Below are 7,688 nucleotides of genomic sequence, written 5' to 3' on the forward strand. Positions count from 1 at the left end.
ATGTGATGGCTTGTGATGTTGATGTGTCGCCTTTCATGATCACAAGCATGAACAAACTCAAGTCAAGCATCTTATGTTGTACAGTGATGTAGAATGTTGTATTCCGTGACATAAATGTGATGGCTTGTGATGTTGATGTGTCGCCTTTCATGATCACAAGCATGAATAAGCTCAAGTCAAGCATCTTATGTTGTACAGTGATGTAGAATGTTGTATCCCGTGACTTAAATGTGATGGCTTGTGATGTTGATGTGTCACCTTTCATGATCACAAGCATGAACAAACTTAAGTCAAGCATCTTATGTTGTACAGTGATGTAGAATGTTGTATTCCGTGACATAAATGTAATGGCTTGTGATGTTGATGTGCCACCTTTCATTATCACAAGCATGAACAAACTCAAGTCAAGCATCTTATGTTGTACAGTGATGTAGAATGTTGTATTCCGTGACATAAATGTGATGGCTTGTGATGTTGATGTGTCGCCTTTCATGATCACAAGCATGAATAAGCTCAAGTCAAGCATCTTATGTTGTACAGTGATGTAGAATGTTGTATTCCGTGACATAAATGTGATGGCTTGTGATGCTGATGTGTCACCTTTCATGATCACAAGCATGAATAAGCTCAAGTCAAGCATCTTATGTTGTACAGTGATGTAGAATGTTGTATCCCGTCACTTAAATGTGATGGCTTGTGATGTTGATGTGCCACCTTTCATTATCACAAACATGAACAAACTCAAATCAAGCATCTTATGTTGTACAGTGTTAGTAGAATGTTATATCCCGTGACTTATATGTGATCACTTGTCATATGTAGTTGGTGTTTACTTAAATGTCTTAGATATGTGTTATATCCTGTAACTTATGAAAGTAGCCAGCACTGTGATATCCATGGACATTCTACAACACTGCTATGTGAATTTGAAGGCCACCTTTAAAATAATATCCAAAAAGGTATTTGATATATAATCACAAGTTTTAACCCTATATTTCATATGCATATGTTCATACTCATTGCTTAATGAGTTTTCATAGAATGCATAATTCAAGTGTAAGGGAAACAATTACCGATTACCTCCCTTAGACTACTGCGAGTGTATTCATGCGGTTAAAGGAACCTGTAAAACTCTTAAACCTGTTGTATACTTTAGAATAGTAACATAGTTACCATTATTTTGCTCATTAATATTAGTTTTTAAACCGTGCTATAATCAGTGGATCTTATCTTATAGATTTCAAAGTAATGAATCTGGTAAGAAACATTTCATAAAAATGTCACTTGGTTTAAAGGGCATATTAAAAAATTAAGACTTATTGTGCAGTTTAAGAATTTTTTAGTTTAACAAATTGCCTGCATGTTATAAATGTACCTACCATGGTGGCCATTGCAGGTCTGCCCTTTACGGGTGTCCTATTATAGTCCATGAAACGACTGTTAAAGTATGCAAGAGCTTCGGGTTCTTTGTCAGGTCACACCGACGTGGGGTACGACGCTATGCAGTCTCTCACCTTGGAATAACCCTGTTAAAGTGAGCCGCACATGTTCAGCTATATAGAACATGTCCTTGTCTGGAGTCTCGTTGCTCTCGTACTTATAGTAGTGTGGACGCTCAGAGGGATACAAAATCTGATCACCCCATCTATTCATGATCATTATCTAGATATCACTTCTACCCATAGTAGCAACAGCTTTGTATACTTTGTTTCATAAGCTTTCCAGAACCGTATCCAGATGTCTGAATTTCAAATCTATTTTGATTTTCAAACCCAGTGGAATCTTTTTCAGTTTTATATCGAGACTGGCTATTTTCTGGCGTAGGTGAGGAGAGGTGAAATTGGGTTTAACGTCGTGCTTGAGAATATTTCGCTCATATGACGACGTGCATGCGTAAGTATGTGTATGTGCGGCTGCTTGTACTCGCCCAGACTGAAGCTGGTTTTATAGTGCTAGCCCACTGAGATACCATGCCGCAGTGAAGCATGAATACCCCACTCAGACACATTATACTGACTCCGAGCCGACCAGTCCTTGTTGTACCCAATAATGCCGAGCGCCAGGCAGGGACCAACAAGTACCAAGTGTTTTAACGTCTTTTGGTATGACGCGGTCGGGGATCGAACCCGCGACCGTCCGCTCTCCGGGCGGGCGCTCTAACCACTACACCACGGAGGCGGTCTTCTGGCGTAGACTTTATACAGAAACTCACCGTGATATTACTGAAAGCGTCACACCAAACTCACTCATGATAAAACCTTGGTAGTAATAAACTATATTGACTTAATAAGAGATATTGTTGATGTGACACAAATGAAGAAACAGACAAATATATTTTATATCTTATGTAATATAACTCTCTGTAAATAGATAGATTGTCTAAACTTAAAATGACCTACTAGTCACTGTGACATAGTTTAGTATGTTGTTATTGTATAACAGTTGTTTACTAGCGATTTTGAACAGCTCGCTTCTGAATGATAAGTATCATACTATGAATGTAGAATGTGACAGTAAAGTGACAGTAAAGTTTTACATGTGCTAATACGTTATGCAAATTATATACCAACCTGATAATTGACAACTTGACGACAATTTGTGTTTAATGAACTTAGTGCAACTTCAAAACAAAACACCTAGTTGTAAAACACGTCCTAATTGTATGTATGCCATTTAATTATTTCATTTAGTAAGTTAATCCACGTATTTATTTAGAAAAACTTACTTTATGTGGATTTTACCTATGTGTAGTATTGTGATATATGCAAAAACACAATTTATATAATTTCATATAATATATGTTGTTTTGTACTTCTTCAAAATGTCAAATGTCATTTCATATAAATGTTCATATATTAAATTCAGCTATGAGGGGTATTTGCAAATACTAGTGAATTGTATAAGTGTTGTTTTTCTTCAGGAAAAGCTTTGTCAAATTAATCAAAATTTTGTATAATCATGTTCGAGTCATTTGTCATGTGCAGGGTGAATCCTATAAACCGTTATGTGTAACCGTCTACAAGTCAACAACCCACAGCGATACACCACGTCATAAAACATATTCTGCTGTTATGCATACTGAGAAGTTATAAGTTTCGGTGTCCTCCCATTTGTCAGAACTCCCAGTTGTGAGACACACAAATGGGAGTAGACCATAAGTTTCTATTTCCTTCCATCTGTACTTGTTACCTTTTTTTATAATTATCAGGCGGATAAACACCTTGTTTATTTATTCAACCAATTGTTGAAATACTTGTTAATGCATTGTTATTTGGCACGATGTTATTAACCAAAGGCATGTAGCAGTTTATCCATGATTTTAACAAATAATTTAGGGGCTGAAACCATTTCATGTAATGACAAATATGCACTATGAAATGTTCCTGTTTAGAAAGTACATTGTCACAAATTATTTTCCAACTTAGTTTACACCAATCAGAGACCCGATCGAGGTGATTCTATGTTCTATATTAGGGCCTTGGTCTGTTATATCATGTCATACATGCCATGCAGGTCGCATGACAATATTACTCATGATATTCTTTATGATGTTGTTTCCAAAGAAACAAAGAGGTACAACATAAATCTTCTTTTTTTGATCACTTTATTTCTTTTTGAAAGGTACAGGGTATTACATGTTTATAGACATAATCAAGTGAATAATTAGAGATACATGTACATATAATATAATAACAAAGGGCTGGAATTTATGGATGTCAGTTTCTTTATTTGAGGAACACGATGGATCGGAGTATATTCTTACTCCTTCATCAGGTGAATGAACTAACTAGGAGTGAGTGAGTGAGTTATTATTTAACGTCAGAAATAACTAGGAAGCAGATAGCTGTATAAGTACCTGTGTTGCAACAACCGTGATAAGATACAACGGGAAACCAGTAGTTACTTGGCGCTGATTTGTAATGGCAATGAACAAATAGAGGCCAGGAATTAATCCAGGCATATACAGTCATATAGATAACAATCCGTTCAAAGGCTGTATAGACTTGCTAGTGTAATATTGCTGATATCATATAGCATGTATATTGTGATATCCACACGTGGATGGTTAATGGAACTATTGCGTTTGTATCTTGTAATTGGGTATATACACATATAAAGTCTTTACCATCTAAGTCCGTGGATCTTGATCTTAAATTGTTTACATTTGTTTTGACTATTTTGTTTACATTTTTCTGTTTTTAAGGGCGTTTACCGTTTTCAGTCTATTTTTATATGATACACTCTGGATATATTTACTGCCTAGTTCGTGTTCGACATAATGTAAGGGTATATCTGCTTTCCGTCCCTCTTGATATATGTAATATTTACATTATCACTATGTCAAACATGTAAGATTATCTTTAATAAGTTTATTGTTTGAAGTTCTAAAAGTTGAGGATAATCAACTTCTTTATTCTGTACAGGCGACGTTTCAACATGGATTCTACCGCTTGCTTGATAACGACATTAGAATCTATGTTGAAACGTCGCCTATACAGAATAAGAAAGTTGTATATCCATAAAATTTTGTCCTCGTTCTTCAAGTAAATTGTTATTTCAAGTTTATTCTGAACGGGGCATAAAAGAATATGTCCAATAGACGACCGCCACATAACTATCAATAAGAGAGCATAACTATGCGGAAAGCTTGATGGACACGCAGTGCAGTTTTCCTCAAGATATATTCTATTCTTTTGTATGGGGAAAACGATCTGATCACACATAGTTCATGCATGTTTTATAGATTGTTATGTTGGGACAGCAACGCCAGTGATAGCTTGTTGTAACAGTTAAGTAGGTGAGAATATGTACTTTCAGGTGTTCGATATTGTACAACCCTATTTCCGTCCCATTTTTAATAATCTTTATTGTTTAACAAATATTATAATATTTATAATATCTGTGTTACACTAATTTGATGTTTTTTTTAAACTAATGCCTGTCCGTCCCATTTATAATAATATTAATGTTTAGCAAATATTATATTTATAATATGTCTTACTAAATTGATGTTTATTTAACTAACGCCTGTCCGTCCCATTTATATCAATATTGCATTGTTTAGCAAATATTATAATATAATAAATATCTATAATATGTCTTATTTGATGTGTTTTTAACTAATATCTTCTGGTCCAAAGTCCTCTCTGGGATTTTGTATCTACTACCCTATTCGCTAGTAGTGTGTCGTCAATCTCTCTCCCTTTTCTCTCCTTTCTACCTCTGCATTTCTCTCAACTCTCCCTCTCACTCACTCTCTTGCTCCTGTGTATGTCCTCTCTGTCTTTTACTGTCTGTATGTCCCTCACCCACCTCTCCTCTCTAGCACTGCCTCTGTATGCGTCTCCCAATCCCTCCTCTCTCTCTGTCTCTCTCCTCTGCGTGTGTATCTGTGAGTGTATCTGTGTGTGTATCTGTGTGTTTCTCCCTGACCTGCTGATCAATCTGTCCAACGGTTCAATTTAAGATGCCATATATATTATACATATGCTCGTATTACGGAAACATTAAGAAACATCCATTGCCTCCTCGCTAATCTCATTAATATTTGTAAAAACAAGAACTTCTGAAAGACAACGTTATTTAAAAGCAGGTCATCATCTATTTCTGTATGGAGCAATAAACCTCCCCATTGCGTCCGAAACATATAATCCGACTGTTTACCACTGTTATGCTGGTTGACTTCAAGCTCATTCCAGATTCTCATTATAATCTTTGTACACAAATATTGTTTATTAGAATAAACTCTGTTCCTTACATTTTGTGTCGTTATATTCTACATACAATGTATGCAGTCTGTTTATGCTGGCATGGTTTATCATTAGAATGACATATGGCCAGCCTGTTCACCAGGCAAAGTATCTGTCGTCTCGACAATATCAGTCTACCATATGATCAGCCTGTTTACTAGACAATGTATCTGTCGTCTCGACAATATCAGTCTACCATATGGCCAGCCTGTTCACTAGACAATGTATCTGTCGTCTCGACAATATAAGTCTACCATATGATCAGCCTGTTTACTAGAGAAAGTATCTGTCATCTCGACAATATCAGTCTACCATATGATCAGCCTGTTCACTAGAGAAAGTATCTGTCGTCTCGACAATATAAGTCTACCATATGATCAGCCTGTTTACTAGAGAAAGTATCTGTCATCTCGACAATATCAGTCTACCATATGATCAGCCTGTTCACTAGAGAAAGTATCTGTCGTCTCGACAATATCAGTCTACCATATGATCAGCCTGTTCACTAGAGAAAGTATCTGTCGTCTCGACAAAATCAGCCTGCCATATGATCAGCCTGTTCACTAGAGAAAGTGTCTGTCATCTCGACAAAATCAGCCTGCCATATGATCAGCCTGTTCACTACACAAAGTATCTGTCATCTCGACAATATCAGTCTACCATATGATCAGCCTATTCACTAGGCAAAGTATCTGTCGTCTCGACAATATCAGTCTACCATATGGCCAGCCTGTTCACCAGGCAAAGTATCTGTCATCTCGACAATATCAGTCTACCATATGATCAGCCTGTTCACTAGGCAAAGTATCTGTCGTCTCGACAATATAAGTCTACCATATGATCAGCCAGTTTACTAGAGAAAGTATCTGTCGTCTCGACAATATCAGTCTACCATATGATCAGCCTGTTCACTAGACAATGTATCTGTCGTCTCGACAATATCAGTCTACCATATGGCCAGCCAGTTTACTAGAGAAAGTATCTGTCGTCTCGACAATATCAGTCTACCATATGGCCAGCCTGTTCACCAGGCAAAGTATCTGTCATCTCGACAATATCAGTCTACCATATGATCAGTCTGTTCACTACACAAAGTATCTGTCATCTCGACAATATCAGTCTACCATATGATCAGCCTGTTCACTAGGCAAAGTATCTGTCGTCTCGACAATATCAGTCTACCATATGGCCAGCCTGTTCACTAGGCAAAGTATCTTTCATCTCGACAATATCAGTCTACCATATGATCAGCCAGTTTACTAGAGAAAGTATGTGTCGTCTCGACAATATCAGTCTACCATATGGCCAGCCTGTTCACTAGAGAAAGTATCTGTCATCTCGCCAATATCAGTCTACCATATGATCAGCCTGTTCACCAGGCAAAGTATGTGTCGTCTCGACAATATCAGTCTACCATATGATCAGCCTGTTCACTACACAAAGTATCTGTCGTCTCGACAATATCAGTCTACCATATGATCAGCCAGTTTACTAGAGAAAGTATCTGTCATCTCGACAATATCAGTCTACCATATGGCCAGCCTGTTCACCAGGCAAAGTATCTGTCATCTCGACAATATCAGTCTACCATATGATCAGCCAGTTTACTAGAGAAAGTATCTGTCGTCTCGACAATATCAGTCTACCATATGATCAGCCTGTTCACTAGACAATGTATCTGTCGTCTCGACAATATCAGTCTACCATATGATCAGCCTGTTCACTACACAAAGTATCTGTCGTCTCGACAATATCAGTCCACCATATTATTTGTCTGTTCACAACAAAAAGTATCTGTCGTCTACAATATAATCAGTCTGTTCACAACAGAAAGTATCTGTCGTCTCGACAATATCAGTTTACCATATGATCGGTCTGTTCACCACAGAAAATGAGTGAGTTTAGTTTTACACCGCTTTTAGCAATATTCCAGCAATA

At 37.0% G+C, this 7,688-nt stretch overlaps 1 long non-coding RNA gene across 1 annotated transcript; it reads left to right on the forward strand.

Annotated features, from left to right (window-relative positions):
* Window positions 1–393: 393 nt before the first annotated feature.
* On the forward strand, window positions 394–5,757 carry LOC124261465. The gene is made up of 2 exons (XR_006894334.1): window positions 394–1,824; window positions 2,194–5,757. It is a non-coding gene; the product is annotated as an uncharacterized LOC124261465 (long non-coding RNA).
* The last annotated feature ends 1,931 nt before the right edge of the window (window positions 5,758–7,688 follow it).

Source organism: Haliotis rubra, unplaced genomic scaffold (genome assembly GCF_003918875.1).
Source record: "Haliotis rubra isolate DU_JTF1 unplaced genomic scaffold, ASM391887v1 Scf10, whole genome shotgun sequence".
NCBI classification, from domain to species: domain Eukaryota; kingdom Metazoa; phylum Mollusca; class Gastropoda; order Lepetellida; family Haliotidae; genus Haliotis; species Haliotis rubra.